Source organism: Cygnus atratus, chromosome 1 (assembly GCF_013377495.2).
Source record: "Cygnus atratus isolate AKBS03 ecotype Queensland, Australia chromosome 1, CAtr_DNAZoo_HiC_assembly, whole genome shotgun sequence".
Classification (NCBI taxonomy): Eukaryota; Metazoa; Chordata; class Aves; order Anseriformes; family Anatidae; genus Cygnus; species Cygnus atratus.
Genome location: NC_066362.1, coordinates 26,837,786 through 26,859,528, shown reverse-complemented (window position 1 = coordinate 26,859,528; position 21,743 = coordinate 26,837,786). Strand labels below are relative to the sequence as shown.

Here is a 21,743-nt window from a genome sequence, read left to right as displayed (position 1 = left end):
AAAATAAATAAACAGAAAACTCCTTTCAGCAATTTGAGGACCATATTTGATGCAATGCATTTTTAAAACTAGCCAGCAGAAGTGTGAGTATGAGTAAGATGCAAGAGCTAAAAACAAAACAATAGGCCAGTGTTCAGACTCACAGAAGAAGGAAGTATGAGCAACTTAAAAAGCAACAGAGAACTGGTAAATAGAGAAAATAATAAATGCAAATAAATCACAGCTGCAGAGGGAATTACAGAAAGTTAAATGTTTGATGATGTGAAATCTAAGTAGTTTAATTCTAAGTGTTAATTATTTCAAGTGCCGTTTGCAGCATGCTGAGTCTAGTGAAACAGTATGATTCACTGTCTAGTCTTAAACATGAACCATAATGGAGTTTATGCCAGTGATGGTGACTGTTTTCCCATTTTAGTACTAAACCAGTCTTCAGGCATTGTTTATTTGAGGGGTTTATGGCCCTTCCCCTAGCTTCTGCTTTGTCTTTGTACAGCACAACAGTTCTTTTTTTCACAAATGTTTCCATATCTGATTTTAAAACATGCAGAAGGGCTATTTTTTCATTCCCCTAAAGAGACAAGCTGTCTCGATACAAATATTGATATCACTGGCTTGTTACAGCTGCCAATAATTTGGTCTCAGAATGGGTTTGTGCTGCACATCACTCTCCAGCAATGTTTTGTGAGAAACTCTGCATCATATAATGGCACACACAGGTACAGGATTTTGTCATCCTGGTGCAGCTCTCACCAAACTCAAAACCCAAGGACAGCACTGAAGCTGCTATAATATATTTTGTAGGTTTTATTTATTTTTTTCCTTGTGCCATGATTTAGTAGGCAGTCGCTGATAATGTCTTGAAGGAACAATTCAGACCCTTCAGAATAAGAGAGATTCTTTTGGTTTTTGCTTTTTACTCCCTTTTGATTGATTCATTTGCTCTAGTACAGTAGAGTACTTCTTGGTCCATGTTATTTATATACTAATATACCAGAGGTGAAAAGACTCCTCAAGTGTGTATACTCCAGACTGTTTTAGAGGTGAGTTGGGAAATTCAGTTTAAACTACAATAAACAATTACACATGGACAAGTCCTTTATTTCCTGTATTAACAGCCTTCAACAATTTTAGAAGAATTTAATCCCAAGCACAATTTGTAGGAATCACTGCATCTCAGTATAGCATTAAGTTTCAGTGCTGGTATAGTGGAACTGAGTCAGTGGCATGTTTAGACCAATATTGCTTTTAAAACACTGTTTATGTGAGAATATACCTCTTAAACAGAAAGAAAGTATTAGGAACTTAACTTACAAAGGTGTTTACATATATCATAGTAGGATGCCCATCTATATCATTAGGTACCTAAATATTTACAAAAATTTGGATGCTCTATTGCAAAATTCTGTGGGAAAGAAATGAGCTATTATTTGACCATGACGTGCCATGCATTTTTATGCCAATACACAAATAATATGATGTAGATATTATCTCGGAATCCACGAGGTGGCAGTGTCATAGTTTTCTTGGTACTACGTCCTGAAACACATTTTCTTTTAAAATATCTAAATGTCATTGGGATATTTATCACCTCAGTTTTGAAAAATCTGGGGAAGTTGTTGAGACATCTGCTTTATTTCCAAAAGCTGACAATGAAAAATTATTTTCCTAAAAAAAGGCAGAAACTGTTGTGTAAAGATGAGAAGCCCATCTTGTTGTGAGGCATCTGTCATGTTCCTGTGTGCACAGTGCTGGGGTGTCTGCACAGGCTTGTGCAGGATGTTGAATTCAGGCGTGATCATATCCTGCACAGAAATCAGAACATAATGCCCTGAAAACAGACAGTCCTCAGAATCCATTTTCATTTTCAGTAATAAAAGAAAAATAAGAAAGGAATGACAATTTATCCCTATTTCAGTTTTATTTAGAAAACCTTATCATTCCCTGGCTTTGTTATTTAGCAAATCTACCCAGTGCCAGGTCTATGTTAATTTATATCAGCTCTCTCTAATAAAACGTATCTTACTGGGAAAGTGGAACACAAAATATGACCACAAACATGCTCATGAAAATATATCCACGCTATATTTTTTAATATCTGAGGAAAGGCACATTATTGTCCCACTCTTGTCTTCCCAGGGAAACGCAACATCCCTATTGCAAATTAAGGAAGAGGTCAAGCAGAATTTAACAAGTGGTTTCACTTGAATTCCCTGGCTCCTGTCGCCTTCGCAAATGCCGTGAGGCTGCTGTGTTGAGACCTGTGCTCTGTCATGAGGGCTGTGCTCTGTCGTGAGGGCTGGGGCTGCTGGCCATGTGCCAAGGTGGAGCCGTGCGGCCCACGCACAGCTACCGTCACGGGGGGAAGATTGATGCCATTGGGTAGATCCCATCTGTCAGGACCTGTCAGTTTTCCTAAGAGGACAATTAATTAATGTAATCTTATTCAAACGCAATATATCAGTTCCAGATTTTTGTATGCCCAGTGTGAGCTTTCCTCCCTTATTCCAGCGAGCCCTGCAGTATACGCCAGGGATTCACAAATGGAGTTGTTCTCAACAAAGCCTGTGCTGTGCCATCAGCTGGCTCAACCCATCAGCTCCCCACCAAGTGACCAGTTAGGCTTCGTGGCAGCTACAGCCCTCTTCTTGCAAACTTACTTTAGTTTCATGTCTGTGATCACAGCTTTTCCTTCTCCTCTGATCCCTGCTCAGTGCAATCTGCCCCTCTTCCCTTTTCCAGCACTCCATGCGGCTCTGTCTCTGAATCCCCCGCTCTTTTCTCTTTTCCATAGCAATCTCGCCCACGTGAGATCTCTGCTGTTTTTCTGCTCCAGACCCCGTGGGCAGAGCTCAGCTGCATGATGAGGAAACCCTCACAGAGGTGCCTACTTGCGGGTGTCTCAGGCCACACGGTGTGGAGGTACGCTTGGTATTGTCACCCTGTTCGGGAAACCTGCAGACATCCAAGCTGAGTCTCATTGTCCACAAGACACACTCCACCCCCTCCGTCCAAACTGGCATTTCTGTTTCCCTGCAGACATCTCCCATCTCCAGCAGCTCATGCTACACCTGACGCTCCTCTCAGCCGCCCTCAGAGCTTGGCCACCTGCATCCTGCAGCAGGCCCCAGGTACACCACCACTGCATGCAGGTCCCGTGTGGTGTGTTCTGGCCACCACCACGTGCAGGTCTCTTGTGTGCCCTGCCAGGGGTCCAGCCGCACCTCAGTCCTGCCTCCAGATGCCTGCACTTGGCCTGGCAATCTGAATTGCAGATTCAGCCTCTGCAGCCTTTATAATTCATCTGCACATATTCAAAGTGGTGGGTCTGCTCTGAGACAGGGCAGCAGTGGCAGGGCAGGTAGAACCAGCTCTCAATCCCTCTAAAAGGCCACTTTCCTGGACTTCCTACCCAGAAAAGGCTTATGTGTGGTTTACACTCAAGACAGAAAAAAATAAAAGTTTCAATTTGAAAAATGGTGATTTTCAATGCTCCATGTAGGTTTTAAATGTTCCACGTAAAGTAAATGTTTATCAGACTGTTGGAACTACCAAGATAGGCACAGCAAAGAGAAACAAGATAGTCCTTCAGCCAGGTGTCCATTTAACAACCATCTCCAACAACACCATCTCAGAAATAGATCAGTAGTCCAAATGTTTCTCATTAGCCCTGCCTTTAATGACACTTTAATGAAGCTGATAATTATCACAGCTAGTGAAATTATCCATATAAACTTTGCAGCACCTTTATTCTGAAGAAAGAGAGAGAACTATACAGTGATGTCTTTAATGTTACCTTTCATAATGGGAAAAAGGATCAGCAGTCTTGAGCCAAGAAATTTAGGAGAAAATTAGGAGCTGCATAAGGGTTGGGGTTTTATATTTTTATCTGTGGATTTTGTCTGCATTCTCTCTTGAAATAAAAACGAACTACTTCAAAGTCTCTTAGACAAAGCTGCAGGTACCAACATTTAGCAGGAATATTTCCATTGAGATTTGATCCAGATAATTGGTTTGAAACCTCTCTCTTGCACTTGCCTCGGTGTTTCCCTCACAGCACTCAGGCAAAAAGCTGGGTTCTTCTTGTCGAACTACCAGTATTCAGCTGACAGACCCAGAGAAGAAGCATTTATGTCATGCAATGTTTCATGTCTTAGATGAGCTGGATTACATTGTCAGATGTTTTCCTCTGCGCTGCCATTAACTTTAAGAGGAGGCCAGGCTGAGGATTCCCAGACTGGGCATCTCCAAGCACGCATGAAGTGAAGTGAGCTGGGTCTTGCCCAGGTGCGGGGGGAGGCTGGGAGCAGAGGTGAGCCCAGGCCTAGCAAGAGGCCAGCCCAGCTGGGGTGAGGGGCTGGAGACCTTCCTTTCCTTCCTAAAAAGGAGCAGCCTTTCCTTTTCATCTCCAGCCACACCTCCATCCCTGACATGTTTGTGTTGGGATAAGCCTCTTCCCTGATTAATGCCAATAGGATGTGTGCGGTGAGACACATTGCAGTCTTCTAAGATAAATAATGTTAACGGTTATTACATCATTACTGCCATTAAAGCATATACCAGCAAAACATTTGCAATACATTTTAGCTCTGAGAAAAGCAGTAAAAACTAATTCAAGGTTTAAAAGACCTGCCTAAGCTTGCACATTCAGAGGAAACTGCAAGCACTCAACCCGTGGAGAACCTTTCTGCACCACTTCCAGTGTCCCTTCTGGGAGCCTCATGGCACTGGTCCTTTATGTCTCAGGGCTCTGAGGTTGCAGAGTTGGTGACCTGGGTGCCTCCACGTGTCCAGCTAAGCTCACAGCCTGACTTGTCTGAGGTGACCAAGCTGACCTGCTGCATTTGGTGACCAGGATGGCCAGGATATGATCCAAATAACACTGATTTCTTCCCTGAATTGCAAGTAACCTTTGCAAGCAGGTTATGTGAGCAGCTAGCAATGCAAACAAGCTACTGATGTACCACTTAGCATGAAAACATAGGCAAAAGGAAATAGTTTCAGAATCAGCTTCATAACTCAAGGTCCCAATTTAAAACCTGTGGATTTAATTTTATTTTCACGAGGGTCGCCTCTGTGACCTATTTAGACAGAAAAAAAAATCCTTTAGGATTTTTGGACCTTCAGAAAAAGAATTCCATTTTAGACCTACTTTCTTCCTTCTCCTTCTCTAGAGGTTTCCTCCTTGTCTTACCTTAGACAAGGCAGTCGTTTTCTTTGTTCCTTGGTCCCTCATCAGTAAAGTGAAGATAATAGTGCTTCCTATTTCAACAGTGGCTTTTGGGGCAGATTAAGACAGCTGGAGTTTGAGACGTTCTTCAGGGTATTAACATGGGAGGCAGATACCAGGGGAAGAGTGTACGTAAGAAAGAAGAAAGAAAGGGTAAAATCTTTCTTGTCTCTTACTTGGGAGTCAAACTTTGGGAGCTAACGTGGGAGTCAATCAGAGCTGGATTTGTCCTGATGGTAATTGCAGCTTTTATAGGATCATTTAAATTGTCTGTCAAATGAAAATATTTCTGTATAATGAGCATGCTATTAAAAACACCCCTGCCAGACCGAGGGCAGACACAGTCACCATATCTATGACGGGCTGGCGCAGGCTCATGGCTACGACCAAACTGGCACCTGGGCCAGTGCCACTGGCCTCGCCTGGTCCTCCACAAGCAGGATGAGTACCGCTACTTAACCTGAAACAAAAGCATTGCCTTCCAGTCCCTTGCTTCTGATGTACTCATCACAGGTCTGACAGGCTCTGTCCCACTGTTCCCCTCTTTCCTGCTGCCCTCCAGGTCCAGTTCTTGGTGCAGCATTTCTGGTCCTAATAAGGACCTTAGAGGTTAAATAAATCCAACAGAACTGACCAAAATCAGAAGGCATACTTACAAAAAACACATTTTAACTTTGTATTTTGCCTTGAGACCACATGCTGAAAAGACTTTTAGGCATCAGGTAGAGGAAAGTGAAACATAGAACTACATCGCTGGAGTAATCACTTTTGGTTTGGCTCAGCACCTAGACACTTCTTGTTTGATTTGACTTCAACATGTTCCTAAACTCAAAGTTAAACTTTAAACTCACCTGAGTCCTTGCTGGTACATTAAAGTTGCCTTCTGTCTGGATGTTACACAGCACTGTTAATAGCTCCCATTGGAATACAACAGGTAAATTTTAAATAATAGTACAAGGACACTTTGATTTTGTCTGTGTGTACGAAGAAATATATTTCTGTCAGCATAGTCGTATTGTTATGTGTGCAAATATTTCCTGGCTACACAGTATGGGTGTGCTCCTGCCTAATTTAAAATAATGGGATTTTAACGTTGACTTCATTCTCCATAGTATTAAATTCATAATCAGCACATGAGTCTAATTAAATTATGAAAGTTATTGAAAGGAATAATCTCCTATCAAAATTCTTATGAGTTGGGCTGTATCCTAAAGCAGCCTTATGAAATACAGCTTTTGGCAAATATCATATACTTACATCATTACAGAATCAACAATGTTATTCTAAAGTTAACTTAAAAATGCAGATTCTTTAATGATAATGAGCCAAATCCAGCCCTGACTTACAACTGACTTTGTCACAGAATACTTTTCTTTATCTTTAAAAATGTACTAAAACAAGTATTGTGCATAAAATGCAACACATTCTAAACCACATCTGGGAAATAGCTCATATTTAATGACTTTAACTAAAAAGTGTTTTAGAACTGTGTTCTTCTTCTTCATGGCCACATAGAAGACACGTTATACAATTTGATGCAGTCATATGTGCGTAAAGGACCAGATTTTGCAAACTAGTAAGTAATTCTCTGTGTAAGCCCCTAGAGAGGGTAAAAAGATACTGATGGAACCTAGATCCAGCTCCCCAAAACTGAGCATGCCAGGCAAATTCTCACTATAAACCAAATCAGTCAAAGTTTTGTCAAAGACATCCATTTTGGTCATTATCAACAGATAAAATGCAAGCTCCCACGTCTACAAATACTTATGTATGAGATTAATTTCATTACTAAATGTTCTCTAATGTTTCTCTTTTTTTTTGACTTGAAGACTGGTCAACATTGAGCCAAGGAAATGTAGGTCAATACAGGATCTATATTTCCTGTATTCCCTGGAATTTTATGGAAGTTTTAGAATGATTATTTCTGTTTGTAAACTGTTTTCCTCTCTCACACATGTTGAAAAAGTATTAAGAGGAAAACTCTTCCTGCTCTTCTGACAATAGGCAAGGTGTTATAAATGCAAGAAGTAAGCAAGCAAGAAAATAAAATGATTTTTTTTCTCAAACCTCTCTGTTTCACTCATCTGGGATACTGCTTATAGCAGCATTTCTTTAGGCTGCAGTATCCTGAGATGTTTTCGGATGAAGACATCGGAAGGTGATAGCTCTCTTTCAACTTGCAGGAACTGACCAAAGGTGTTAGTTGTGCAATTGGTAGAGCTGCACTGTGAGCACAGAAACCAGCCTGCAGATGCCCATGGCAGCACCAGACCTAGGTATGTGCTTCACTTTAGGCATGTGAGTATCTCCAGTGAAGCTTACATCCTTCAAAAGTGGGCTGAATTAGGACAGCGTTTGTTCACGCGTGCTCACACGTGTGTTGGTGCAGGCACTCCCTTCCCCTGATCACCAGGTGTACACATAGCTGGAGGCAGGATTTGTCCCTCTGCTTTTAAATAAGCAGATTTTCTATTTCCAGCCTGGGCAGCGATCTGTCTGCTATGACCTTTGTAAATACAAACAGCAAACTGAAGGAAAAAAAACGCTGTACCTGAGCCACAGCAATCAGGCTGAAAAGAGACATATGGAAACTTTCTAGCAGTTAGTCCAAAGATAATCCTGCAAGACTGGAAATGTCATAACTAGTAATTTTACTACAAGAGCAACATGCTTGCAGTCAAAATACGGAGGGAAATTAAAAATGTACTGAAAAGTATGTCCGGAAACAGTTACAGCTATCAGACCATTTTAAGGTAGCTGAATGAATAACACCAGTGAAAATACGAACCTAACATATAGCAAATTCCTCAAGGTGTAAACATCTTGCTTTTTACTATCATAGGGTTTGTTTCCACTTACACAAACAAACTGACCATGCCAGAGTGGCACATATATGATATCGGTTTGGGGTTTTGCTACTGTGCTTTGTCTGAAGCAGTTCATGTGCCAGAATTTTTCCACGGTGTGTGCTTGAAAGCCTTTGCTTCTGCTGTTTGAGCTCACCAAACGCACCAAGGGCTACTGCAGCTGAATCTATTTCAGGGATGTGAGCACAGAATCATAAAGGATATAGTTTTTCGTCCATTAAATGATTTCTTGGTTTTGTACACTGGGAGATACTCATTCAGGGATTTAGCTCATTTCAACACAGCTTGGAAAGGAGGCATGGTGGAGATGGGGAGCAGGGCTGCAATCCACACCATCTCCTCCCAGTTCCCTGCTGCTTTCCAGAGGGTGAGGAGCCTCCACGGTTTAAATTAATATAAATCTCGGCTGCTGCGAGCCCACCCTCCTCCTCGGTCTCTGACCTCGTCCTTCTGCAGGCACTAGCACTCATGTTACTGCATAGCAGATGCATGTAAAGAGCTGATCTGCCTGTAAACTAAGCTTTGTTCTTTCAAGTGATTAATTTTTTCCTGGATTCCTGAACTTCATGTGCCAGCTGCCCACGTGGTCACCGAGTCCCTGAGGCTGGCACAGCAGGGGCACAGACCCCTGGCAACCTGGACTTCAGATGCAGAAGCCACGTCCATATTTTCCTCTTTTCTCTAGCAATCCAGTTAACCGATGCCTACACGCTCAGATTTCAGATTCACTCAGTTGTGGTGTTCAGTAGCAATGTTAAAACCAGAAAGACAAATAAGGAGGAAAACACCATCGAGTTAAACAAAGGACTTCCCTTTGCGCAGTCAATAAATACAGAAATCACCTGTGATACACAGCACAATTAACGAAACATGTTCAGCTACCATCTTACAATCAGCCTAGTGTTGCCATATAAATCAGAACTGCCCAGGGCAGCTCAGTGGTCAGAGATTAGGATTTCTACCAGGGGACTTTTATTTCTGGCTTTGCAGGGGACTTTTGCAACCTTCAGCCTCAAGCTGAAATTTCTTCTGGTGCCACTGTTGACCCTCTCACAAACAAACACAAAGTACTTATTAAGCTTTCAGAATTTACAAGCCTAGTTAATAAATGCCTACGTAATTAAGAAATAGCCATAAAGTGCAGTGATGATCGAATCTTGGGAGCCTACATTTCTAAGTATCAACTGTGATATTTTGTTTGTTCTGCGTCCCTGTCTCAGGCAGGGAGAATAACAGCCACGGTCGTGCTTCCCCTAGAGCCCAGACCACCAGTCAGCACCGTCTGTCCTTGCCCATCGTGTGGGTTTAGAGCCTAGGAAGGACAGAAGTGAAAGATGGAGTATATCAGAGGGACTTGAAGGGGCAGAGTAATCTGATGGAAAGGTGCCTCAGGCACAGCCCCTTCCCAGAACTGCCCCTGGCGCTCGCAGCCTTCCTGTAAGCAAGGGTCTGCAGCAGCTGCAGTTACACATTACCCCAGCAGGCTGCTGCACTGATGCCTTGGATCACCGGTCTGTAAAACAGTTGGGTTGGGTGGAGCCACCTACGGCTCTGGTTTTTTTGCATATCACCCTCTAGGGAGGCTCAGACCGAGCTACTCGCAGGCCACCTGGAAGGGCGCTGCTGCAGAAGGCTTGTCGGATACCCACCAGCACTAAGCTCAGCTCCAGAGATATTCCTCCGCCATGTCCTTAAGCTTTAAATTAATTCATTCCCACCGCCCTGCTCCCGGTGAAATCATTTACTCATGAGCAAGCCCCGCTAAGTCAGAAGTCTCTAGAGTCTCACAATGACATTTGCATTTTATATGCGCTTCCAGAGGTGTGAATGACGGCAGCAGAGGGCAAAGATCGAAACCACTGATGGTGCTGTGTAGCTGTGGTGCCTTACGGTGTGGTGTGGTCCTCCAGAAACGCATTTCATTTTTGGTACTGCAGGCTTTAAAAAGGTGGTTAGATCCAGATTCACAGAGACAGTTAAATATCTCCTCCCTACTGATATTGAATAGAAACTGGGTACCAAGGAGAATCTGGTCTTAAGACTCCATTTTGCTACCTGTCCTCACAGTACTTAATATCTTAGGTTCTCAACACAAGTCACAATCAAGCCCATAGGACTGCGTTGGTCCCCTTAGTAAGTTCTGCGTGCACTACTGCTGATGCATAGAAAAGTAATTTGTACCGAGTTTTCATTCCTCTTTACATCTGAAAGCTCAACTTAAACATAGCCCCGCAATTCGTTTTTCTAACTGCATGCCCGTATTCTTGGACAAGTGATGTGTTTGCTCATCAGCTCCCTATCTTGAAACACGTCAGGGCTGCATGTGCCAGTGCTCTCCCCTGTGCATTCCAGTTCTCTTGCTGAACAGATCACTCCGACAGACTCTACTCTACACTTCTGATTTTTTTATTTTTTTTTCCAGTGCCGTCAGCTTGCTAAAATGTGCCACACTGTGCTATTTATGCCAGCCCTCTTAACGAAGTGCAGATGACCAGCGCCTTTTGGACGGGAGGCAGAAGCAAGGGGAAGTTAGTAGAAAAGCGTGGTAATAAACAGGTAACAGAGTGCTTCACCCAAAACTTAAAGGTGCTTCAAGCCCCCAAGAAGCTGCTCACGGTGCATACGTATCACGGCACGAACAGTGAGGGGAGGATTATCAAAGCCCTGCTGCAGTGTAGTTGTCTCATACAGCTAACCTAAAATAACATGGCATCAGCACGGTCGAAATGGAAAGGAAACATCTGTTTCTCCTTTTTATGTTAGTGACAATCCATTTGTTAGCTTTAGAATAGCACAGACTGTCCCACTGATAACAGCTCGGGGGCTGGCTGTGCAGCCCAGGCAGGTGCATCGGGATCTGAAGAGCAGACTGAGACCAGATAACACGTGGGGCTGTCCTTAAGAGGATAAACACCAGGTTGAAAACTATTTCTTTATCATTTTCTTTCAAAAGCAATAAGGAAGATTCTTCCAAAGCTGGTGGAACTGCGCAGACGCACCCTAATTAACCGATGGGGGATTGAAGCCCAGTGAAGAGTGCGATTTAACTGCGACCATGCCTTTCCCTCTAGGGGCTGGCGTTGCATCTCAGTCTTCCTTTTCTAACTACTACTGAGTATTAATGGAGGTAAAGGTCATCGAAGTAAATGGACAGATTCCCAGTGACTTCAAACAAATGCGATCAGATCAGTCAGAACATTTGCATTGCTGGTTCCTTTTTAGCAATTTCAGCTCTCAGGGCACAGGAGAAGGGGCTGGTTTTATTTTCACTTTGTGTAATTTTTAGTGTGTTGCTGACATACACCAAGTGAGGAGGCAGCAAGTAGAACCTCTCCCGTAGCCATTGCGCACTTTTTATTGAAACGGGCTGACTTTTTTGCTATCTGTTGTCAGTAAAACACCCTGCCGAGCAAGAATTTCACAAGTTAAGCACATAAAAGGTTGCACGCTGTCTCAATTATACATTTGTTTTTTGCGGAGAATTAGTTTATAGCTGGGTTAGATGCCTTTATCACCAGTGCCAAGAAGCCCATAGGAAAGAGAGACAGATAAACAAATTGTGAAAGCGCTGCTGATGCAGATTAGTGGGAGGCTGGCTGGCTGCTCTTTAAAAGCCCCGTGTCCTGATGTACAGCTCTGTCCACAGACCCGTCGCGCTGACACCCTGGGCCCAAAGCAAGTGCATAAAGTGCATACACTACTTTATTTAATTTTCCTTTCAAAACGGTTTGATGCTGACATTTTTCCCATGCTTAATCACGAAGCTGGGCAGTGTTTCTTCCAGTTCCTCTCACTTTACTCATGCAAAACATCCAACGGTTTAAACGGTATGATTAAGGGGAGCAGAACCGGGGCCAAAAAAGGAAACACGCCGAGGGAAAATAGATGTCTCCAATAACTCCTATTGGAACGTGGGGCCTTTCACTTAAAATCTGGTTTAAATCAGTAGCTGCTGAAACTCATTAGCATAAGGAGATGGCTCCTCTGGTGCAGGCCCTGGTGCTGAGGCAGCTCCAGGAGCGCTCGGTGCCTCAGTTTCCCCATGCCTCTGGAACACGGAGGCACCGCTTGCTGTAGGAACCCAGCGGGGCAGAGACCCAGCTCCTGGCGTCCTGCACCCCAAAAGGAAGCACACGTGGAGGCAGGGGTGTCTGGTGCTCTGTGCCAAGCAGGGTCCCTTAGTCCGGATTACACCTGTCCCTTAAGCCGAATTACACCTTCAACAGGCCAAGACGCTGCGGGCACCGGGGCTAAATTCATCGGCCACTTCGCATCCCGGGGGGGCCAGGGACAGACCTTGGGGGTGCCACAACCCTGCCCTGCCTCTCGGGCTGAGCTTTTCCCACCTCTCGGGCTCAGGCACCTGACCTTACTCCTCCCGAGAACGCCTCCCCCGAGCTCGGGGCGAGGGCTGGGCGGGAGGTGGGGGGGGGGGGGGTGTCTCCATCAGCCGGCCCCCTACCCCAAGGGCCGGGGATCCCGGCCGGGAGGCACGGAGGCTACACGCAGCCGATATGCGGTGAGTCACGGGCAGGTCGGGACCGCGCCGGAGGGGCGGAGGGAGCCGAGGGGACCGGCTGATTTACCGCTGGGAGCCGCCAGCAGCGCGCCGGAGGCGCCGGAGGGAAGAAGCCGCCCCGCAGCCCAGGTGCCGGCCGGGAGGGAGGGAGGGAGGGAGGGAAGAGGGGAAGGAGGGAGGGAAGGAGGGAAGGAAGGAGGGAGGCGGCAGCAGCAGCAGCCCCCCAGAAGGCACCGGCGGCATCGCGGGGCAGCCCGGGGGCGCGGAGGTGTGTGCGGGCTGCGCCCCGCTCCGCTCCGCCCCGCCGGGCCGGCAGCCGAGAGCCGGGAACCGAGAACCGGGAGCCGGGAACGGGGAGCTGGGAGCCGGGAGCCGGCAGCAGCCCGCCCCGCACCGGTAAGGATGGGGCGAGCCGCGGGGAAGGACGGGGGGGCCCCTCCCGGAGCCCCGGGGCAGGTGGGCGCCCCCCGAGCCGTGCTCCCCGCTGCACCCCCCCGGTCCCCCCCGCTCCCCCAAAATGTCCCTCGCCCCCTCCCCCCCCGGGCTTCCCCCGCCCCGCTGCGAGCCCGGGGGGTGCCCCAGGAGGGGCTGGGGAGGGCTCGGCGCGACCCCAGGGGTTTCCCCAAGTTCTGGGTCCTTAGGCTTCCCCGCAGTCCTCTCGCTGGCTTGATGCATGCGTGCCCTCATCGCTTCGTTCCTGACAGCGGGGTTTTGCTGGAAACGGGACGCGGTTCCGCGGTACAACAGCATTCCTCCACTCTTTGCGCGTCGGCGTTAAATCGGGCGGCTTTACGCGTGCCGGAGGTGCTCGGTGGGGGCTGTAAGTTGCACACGGACGTCCCGGAGCGGGGCGGGGGGTTCATGCCGGGTACCGGCCGCGTTTAACAAACGGCGCGTCTGCAGCCCGCGGGAGGTTGTTCAGGCTGCAATGCGTGCTTCTTCCAGAGAACCTGTGCCGCGTGTGGTAGTTCATCTGCTTTCATCTCTCAGAGCCTAAAAGCGCTTTTTGCATTGTCCGCCAGCAAAAATAGGATTGTGCTTTTTTTTTTTTTTTTTTTAATCTCTCTCCCTCTGAGATCTGAGCAGTTTGGGTTCATAACCGGGCAAGAGAAAGTCTCTCACATGTTTCTCTAAGAGCTGGTTAAATGTTTACAGATCATACACTGCCAGAGCAAAAAGCTAGCCTTTGGCAGGAGCTGCATGTTGAAAACAAAGTAACTTGGAGAATGACTGTATCACTTGTTCTTTGTGTGCCCTAATCCTTCCTCAGCACGCTGATTCCTCCTCTGACTCGTCTTCTAATGCAAACTGAATCATTTGGAAGAAGGAATACTTTATAAAACATTCATCTCTCTATTTGCAGAAAATAGTCAGCTTCTTTCCCTTTCTGGCGAGGAGGGGATGACTTGCCTTTATTACCCCGTAGGGCTTGGTTTTTTTCCCTTTCTTTTCCATTTTTCCTGTCTCTAAGGATGACCGCAGCACAGCAGGTGGTTATCTGTGCACAGCACTGCACGTGTTGTGGCTGGAGCGGGGCTGCTGGACGAGCTGGTGCCCGGGGGTGGATGGGGCACGCTGGTCCCGGTGAGCCCGCCAGGAAGCTGGAGCTCAGCAGAGGCTCAGTGAGCAGCTCACGAATGCAAAGCCGAGTGGCAAACGTCGTCCTCCCAGAAATGCCTTTCCCATACTGATTCTCCCGCGTTTACGGCTCTCTGGAGCCTCAGCTGAGGAGCTGTAACCTCCTCCCACTGGCCCAGTGTAACCAAAGGGGCCAGCCCACCTATTCTCCCCCCTTCTTCTGTCATCTGCAAGGGGCTGCTCTGTATTTTTCAACTCGGCGCAGAAACCCAAAGCCTGCTGCCTCCCAGATCCGGCTTCCCGGACCCCAGAGAGCAGCTCGCACAGCTGGCTGCAGCGCAGGAGCAGCAGCCCTGCCTTCACGGCTGCAAAGGGAACCTGATGCCGGCAACGTGCTGGGCTGGGCTGGGCTGGCCGAGCCAGAGAGCCTGGGCTGGGAGTCCCAGACCTCCAGATGATCTGCTTTGTGCCACGGCTGCCTTGTCGTGCTGATGTGTCTAGACTTCATTCACTTCAGACTGAAAGTGAGGGGAGGGACTGCATCTCCATGTGTGCCTGTGCAATGTGTAGCAGAAGGGAAATCCTGCCTGGGCTCTCCCAGCCTGTGCTGCGGAAGCAGCACACGTCGTTTTTTGGTTTGGAGAGGGATCGAGCAGCTGAGTGGTGTCCCCTGAACCAACCTGGGCAGGAAGAAAAACCCAGAAGGGTACCACAGGATTTGCTCGGTGCAGCAGAGAGGAATGGGTTACAGTGCCACGCTTCAGACCCTTCCTGAGATTATGCCTTGCAGCTGCACCTTTGTAGCTGGTTCCTGTGACACCCCTGTGACCAAGCTTCCCACCTCTGGCTGGCCCTCGAGCCACCGACACAATTCCACGCTTCGTAGTCTACTGCCAGCAGCGGAGCTGTCAACCCGTGCATCTTGTCTGCTGTGGCCACAGCCTGCGATCGCCTCCCACACAAGGGTTGGCAGCCAGTGATCACATCCACAGAGCTCACCGATGATGTTCGCACCGTGGTGGTCCCTGCGTGCCGCCGTGGCGGAGCCGGACCACAGCTCCGTGGAGGACTCCACGAGTGGCATCTCCCTGCCTGGTTTGCCTGTCCCTCCCCGCACGGCCGTGCCAGGAGGCTTGCTGTTGTTCTCCCCTGGTAAAAGTGCCGTGTTTTTCTTGGCAATGGTTTTAACGAATCTGTATCTCCTACATGGCGAGTGATGCAAGCATGTTAGCAGAAGACATTTTTAAATCAGTTTCCTTACCCAGGGGAAATGTAGTATAGACAGGGCCTTCAGGAAACGAATAATTAGGTGACCTTTTTCCCCCCAGAATATCAGGTCTGTTTTATGTAGAGCTGTTTGAAGTCGCACAAATTCTCATTACTCTCCAAATCTCTAACCTTGCCTTGTTTAAGATACCTTTTAGGAAATCAAATCAGTGTTTCAATCTAATTTCCAAAGGCATTCAAACACATGGTATGTGCGCTAACTTGTTTCCTCTAGCATTAACAAATCTAGCAAATTGCCAAGCTATTTGCCTTCAGGAAAACTATGATGTTGTACAAGAAGATATAGTATTTTTTCCTCCAATTTCAAACATTTAAAAAAAAAAAAGGAAAGGCAAAGTTATCAGACCAATTTGGTCGAGGATGTAACTCTTTGAATGAAAGAGTGCTACCAAGTAGATTGCCCTTTTCAGGTGTCTGCTTTCTGATCTGTTCTGGGACTTTTTATTTGCTCCCCAGTCCCTTTCGGTTACTTGATGCAACCAGATGGTGACTGGGACCCCTGGCTCAGATGGGCCTTCCTTCAATTTACTAGGATCGACCACCCCAAATACTGGTGTGGGCAGTAGAAGTGGAGAGAGAGAGACCAGGAGGGCTTTGTAACCAGGGCCGGGGCGGCGTGGATGGAGGGTGAAGGAGCAGAGGCTGCGTGTGCCTGCGTAACCTCGGGGCATTTCATTTTTCAGGCAGGTGTCGATAGCGGGAGATTTTCTGTAATGCTGAGGAGTTTAATAAGCTCTAAATACTTAAGCGAAACGCTCTCTTTGTGCGTCCTGCAGCTCTTTGATACCCTTCTGTTTGTCCCAAGAAAATTAACATGAAATTGCCCTTTGCTGTGGAAGGCAGTGGTAGGGGTCTTGTTTGAATTCAGGATCAATTCGGTTGCAAATGGATGTGAAAGGAAAATTGCCTAATGCTTTCAGAAGGTTTTCATTTTGCTCAAGTGTTCACACCATGGTCATCGCCATGGTATTTGATAGCTATCCATTTTGTTGTGTGTGCTGCGGCTTTAACCTCTGTTTGAAGGGTCACATCAGCCTATCTTTTTTCCTTATAGTCATGGGGAAATAATAATTCCTACGTAAGTTGCTTTCCTCTACCATAGCTCCTTCATTTTGACGTTTATCCAACTAAACAGTATCAGAGTCTTTTTGACATGTGTTGGTATCATTTCTGCAAAGGATCAGTGACCCAGCTTGGCAAATTTTAAAAATCAGCAACGTAACTAAATATGTGACATTTATTGAAATTCATTCTTTGCCATGGAGCTACTTTCTTTCAAAAACGTTGAGAATAGCGAGGGACCGTGCCTGCAATTTGATTAAATCTATGGCTGTTCCCATTTGCCTCCTGCAAATTGATTCCCCCCCGCCTGCTCCCCAGCTCGACACGCGTATTGATTAAAACCTCTGCCCTGGTCCGAGCCAGCACACATCTGATGTTTGTGTGCGTGTTCCTCCCGTGCAAGTTGTGACAGGCTCCGAAGCCTGCGAGCTGACTGTGCTCATGAGCTATCGGAGTGGGAAGGTTACTTAGCAATTGTTTTACACCATATGATGACACATCTTTGAACCCCATTGTATGAAGGAAAAATACCTTCTGACTGGAGAGAGATTTCCTGTTTATGTGTGTGTTTGCTGGAATTAAGGCTTCCCCTGTGTGTTGGCCGAGTATTTTTTGTAATCCAAAATGGCAACATGGCAAGTCACCTACGGAGTTTATTTTTTGGACAGGATACAGGTCTTTTATATTTCAAAATAGCATGGCTCTGGAGTTGGTGATGAAGCATAGGGGCCTCTCAGTTACACTTCTACGAGCAGACTCAGTTAATTGAGGCTGCACAGTTATAAAGACAGATAGATTTAGGCAATAAGTAATTAACTTTTATTGACATTTTTATACAATGTAAGTTGTTTGCTTCCCACACAGGAAGTTTTTGACTTCAGGCAGATGTTCTTTCAACATAAGGATATGATATTTGCCAAATGTATAATTTATTTTATGAAATGGGTAGAATCATAGCTTTGGTTGTGTCTGAAGGGAGTCCTTTAAGACCTTCTGCTTCTCTGTACAGAGCAAAGGGTAGCTCAACTGGTGGCCCCCGGGCAAGAGCTGCAGGAGGGTTGCAGGCTGAAAACCTGAAAGGCTTTCAGCTGTATGGACATCGGGGTGACCAGAAAATAAAGCCACTCCTGCCCTAGGTTTGTGACCTTGCAGCACGCCTCTGCACCCTTCGTGCCATAGTTGAACCCCCTCGAGAGGGGAGAGCTGTTGTTGCAAGACTCAAACCAGGCATTTTGCCTGTAACAGTAACAGGGCTGGACCACCCTGAACTTCGGCAGTAAAGTTATAGTTATTTATTAAATACAGTTTTAAGGTTTCTGTTTTGCCTCAAATGATGCTCATTTTAAACAACTGTCTGGGCCTGGGAGAAACCTGGACTAATGGACTGATTACACGGAGCATTTCTTAGGGCTGAGAGCCGCGTGGACCCTGGTGTGGGATGTCCCGGCCCCAGCTGTGCTGGCCGCTGCCCGTGCCCACGTCTGGCAGAACATCTTCCTCAGCACAGTTCCAGCCCCTCTGCCTCCTGCCACAGGGGCTTGGGCCCGCAGCACAATTGGATCTCCAGCAACTTGCTCTTTGCATTTATATTGTTGGGTTGTGCTGCTTGCCTGATAGCCGCCAGCAACATGGTGGCCCCAGAGATGTCGTCACATGTCATGACACTGACTTTTCAGGGATGATGGGTTTTGCTCTGCCTTTGAGTGTGTTTGCACAGTATTTGCAAAGTGCATTTCCTCTCCTTCAATTTGTATAGAAGATTGAGGTATCTTTTGCCGCATGGAATTCTTTTAGTTAATATTTGTACAAATTGATAATTCTCGCATGAGTGATTTATATTAGTCTAGATTCTGTGGAAACAGAAATCCTTTCTGAGCGTGTCTAATGAGCAGATGAAAATAATTGCAGGCTACACTTAGAACTGCAAACTTCCTTATTTCCCCCGTATTTGAGAAAAAGAAAAAAGAAATGTTATGTCCTTTTATTTACTTATTTTATTTAGCTTGTTTGAGCTGGGTGCTGAACCTCACCTTTCATTACCTTCGTTTTTCCATATTGTAACTGTATTAACTAAGATGATTTCAAGCTTGCTGTAGATCTATAGTACTGTGAATGCCTAGTAGCATACTTATTTTTTTACTACTTTGTATTTAGCTTTATCATGAATAGGAATGCTTTTCGGTCTGGTTGACCCAAGCTAAATAACCTAAGTTTCAGGACCATTAGAGATATTTATTTGAATTTACTTGCCCCTCCTCCCCACCCAGATGATCCTATGAAGGTAAAGGTAGCAGGTTTCCATGTAGCTTCATACTTTGAGAAAATTCCCAAATCTGTGGGTTGTCCCCAATGCATGATTGGAAAAGAACATGGTTTGCTCTATAAAACTGGAATAACTTTACAAGCTTCATCTGTCTTCAGATATACGCTGGCATAACTGAGGCTTGAATTTCTCTCTATCTTTAAGGTTGTTACACAGCCAAAATTGTATTAGGCCTTCTGTTATGGGAATTATATATCCTTTTACGTGTCATTATATATCCTAATATCTGTTATCGTTTTATTATATCAGTTTCTTATGTGTCTACATGACATGTGTCTTCTCATCCAAAAATACCAGTTTCTATTAGCAGGATATGGAACAGGGAGGCAGTTTTGCTGAAGACAATGAAAGGTGTTGGTAGTTGAATTCATGTCAAAAGTTGATTAATTCCTCTTTCCTAATGTCATTGAAAATGTTAAATGAATTACTGGAGTTATATTCAGTTTTCCTGTCTACTTCTGGAAAGTGGATACTGATTTTTAAATGTTATATATTACTGTCCTGCAAAACCTTTGGTTAAAGTCTTTAGGCTTATTGCTTTTGTTCTTTGGATTAGAGGCCAATATTTTTCTTTGGGAAAAATGTCTCTCATTGGTACTCGGTATTTGATACCATTCTTACAAATGTCCAAAGCTGCAGTAAAAACATAAATACAATCACAATATTAATGATGCTTTTAAAAATAGGTAGAATGCAAACAGTATTGGAGTCCAGTGAAGCAGTGAGCCAGTGTAGAGCTCACTATGCGATTAAGCACTTCCACATCAGAGAATTTAATTCAAATTCCACCCTGAAAAATGTGCTTACCGCCCATTCAAATGAGTGGAAAATGTTGAACATGTTGGAGGATGCAATTTAGCTCACAGTAGCTGATCGAAAACTTTATCTTAACGGTTGTTTAACCCTTGTGATGAAGGGAAGCTTTGGTACACGCTTTGTTGTTGCCTTCCCGTAGATGTTCAAGGACAGAGTGTTGCATGGTATGAGTTTTATCCTTGTTTGTGTTTGCAGGGCTTCCAGATTGTAAACGAGGGTGTTCCCCTAGCCTAGGGGAGGTTCTAGTGTAGGTTCTTAGTTAAAATAAGGGTGTCAGGATACAAGTAAATGGTAGCCTTCAGTGGAAAATATGTAAGTGCTGAGAACAGGTAGAGGACCCACAGCTGTACTACGATTATATTTCTCTGCATTGTGTTGTTTTCCCCATTTCCTAGTATTTAGTGTTTATTAAGCACACTGTGGTCTTAATCTGAAATTCCCAAATGTCTGTTTTTCCTGGTATTGCAAACACTGCCCTTACATGTGAATCACAGAGAGCATGGCACAGTGGCAACACTTCACTGTGCCCTTTTACCTCCTCAGATGATTAAATAGCTCCTTACCTGGAGAGGTCTTCTTCTGTGACATTCTCCAGATCCTGCCAGGTCTGCACCTTGGCTCATCAGTCAGATCACCACAATGGGAAAATCCTATTGAATCTACTCAATATGGGAACCTTACTGTAAGTCTTTGAACCATCATATAAAACTTAATACTGGTTCTGTTCTTGCTTTAGGATTGTAAGATGTTAAAAGCCCTGTTACACTTCATGTTCCATTAAATCCTATAGAATTCAGCTACTCTTATTTATATCATATTCCTTTGGATTTTGTCCTTGTTGTCCCAAAATTACATACACAAGGGAGATGGATTGCAAGGCACGCCAATTTGTGAGAAAAAGGATGTTTCCCCTCCTCTTCTGGTTAAATTCAGAAAGACCTGCCCTAACATAGCTGTCATTTTCCAGGATAACTCTGGCAGCCTACATGAGAGGAGGAGCTCTGAATGTAGAGCATGTTAACAGAAATTGAGAGAGCTGAGAGCCATGCAGGAGGTGTGTGAAGCCAGCACACTGTGGATGAAATCACAAAATTCATAAATTACCTCCTAATCGCAGAATCGAACCCTATGTTTTTCTTTCCTTTATTTTTTCCTTTAAAAATAAAAAGGGAAAAACACTGTGCATGGTCATTATCAGTCAGAAGGACTGTTTGCCATTTCTCTGGAGTTTTCTCTCATTCTGAAAACACATTTACAAAAATAAGTACATGTTTGTTCTTCTTCAGATGTAAGCTGCCATGATAAAATCAGCTTGTGGATAGCTTAGAGACATCTTTGCTGCTTCCTGAAAATTACTGCATGTTTTTTTGTTTGTTTTCAAACTGAGAGGTTTTCATACAGCATGCTTTGAAATAACTCCTTTTATGCAAATAATACCACACTCTCGTAAATTAAATACAAGCTGGGCCAAACTCTGCCTGCAGATAAGCATGCATGGCTTTCAAAGTTCCCTTGACTTCAGTGGGAGTGCTTCTTGCTCATCTGGGAGTATTAGCCTAAAATCCCTTCAGGGCACCAAATAAAAGTAACAACCAGTGAATTGTTTTCACTGTACAAAAAGCCTTTCAGGAAATAGCACTGAGCAATAAGAGGTGGGTAAGGAATAAGACAGTACCCATTTCCCTGCTAGAGTATGGGTGTATCTTCTGTCTTCTTTAAAGGTGAATCTGAATACAGTTATTTACCATTGCATGCTATTAATAGGGGTAAAAACCTATCAGTCCAGTGACTGTCCACTGGCATTATTTATAGGGATTTCAAAGACATACAAAAAGGTAATGCTCGTGTCCATTAGCTACTTACTTGGAAATGCAGTGTAGGTTAATTCAATTTTTCTTTAAAGCATAATGATTTTCTTCATTAACAATATATAAGATTTTTAAAGATTTACTCTTCTGCACCTATCATCCCTGTTAAGTTATGCCTTCTGCATCTCAGTATTTATCCCGTGTCATCTGTTGCTCATTTTAAATGAGGTAATATTGAGATTCTGTCATGTCAACA

The 21,743-nt window shown here is 45.2% G+C and overlaps 1 protein-coding gene and 1 long non-coding RNA gene across 3 annotated transcripts in view; both read left to right on the top strand.

Moving 5' to 3' along the window:
- LOC118246892 (uncharacterized) overlaps nt 1-11,298 on the top strand; it is a 42,033-nt gene extending 30,735 nt beyond the window's left edge. The window contains exons 5-6 of the long non-coding RNA XR_004778243.2: nt 10,517-10,650; nt 11,048-11,298. This is a non-coding gene — a long non-coding RNA (uncharacterized LOC118246892). The remainder of the gene's footprint in view (nt 1-10,516; nt 10,651-11,047) is intronic.
- A 1,369-nt stretch (nt 11,299-12,667) lies between these two features.
- MET (MET proto-oncogene, receptor tyrosine kinase) overlaps nt 12,668-21,743 on the top strand; it is a 91,124-nt gene continuing 82,048 nt past the window's right edge. Inside the window, exon 1 of one of the 2 annotated variants that reach the window (XM_050714213.1) lies at nt 12,668-12,742. The gene's annotated coding sequence lies outside the window, so the exon portion shown is untranslated. Of the gene's footprint in view, nt 12,743-12,870; nt 13,010-21,743 lie in introns of those variants that run through there. The other variant, XM_035544056.2, reaches the window with a different exon arrangement.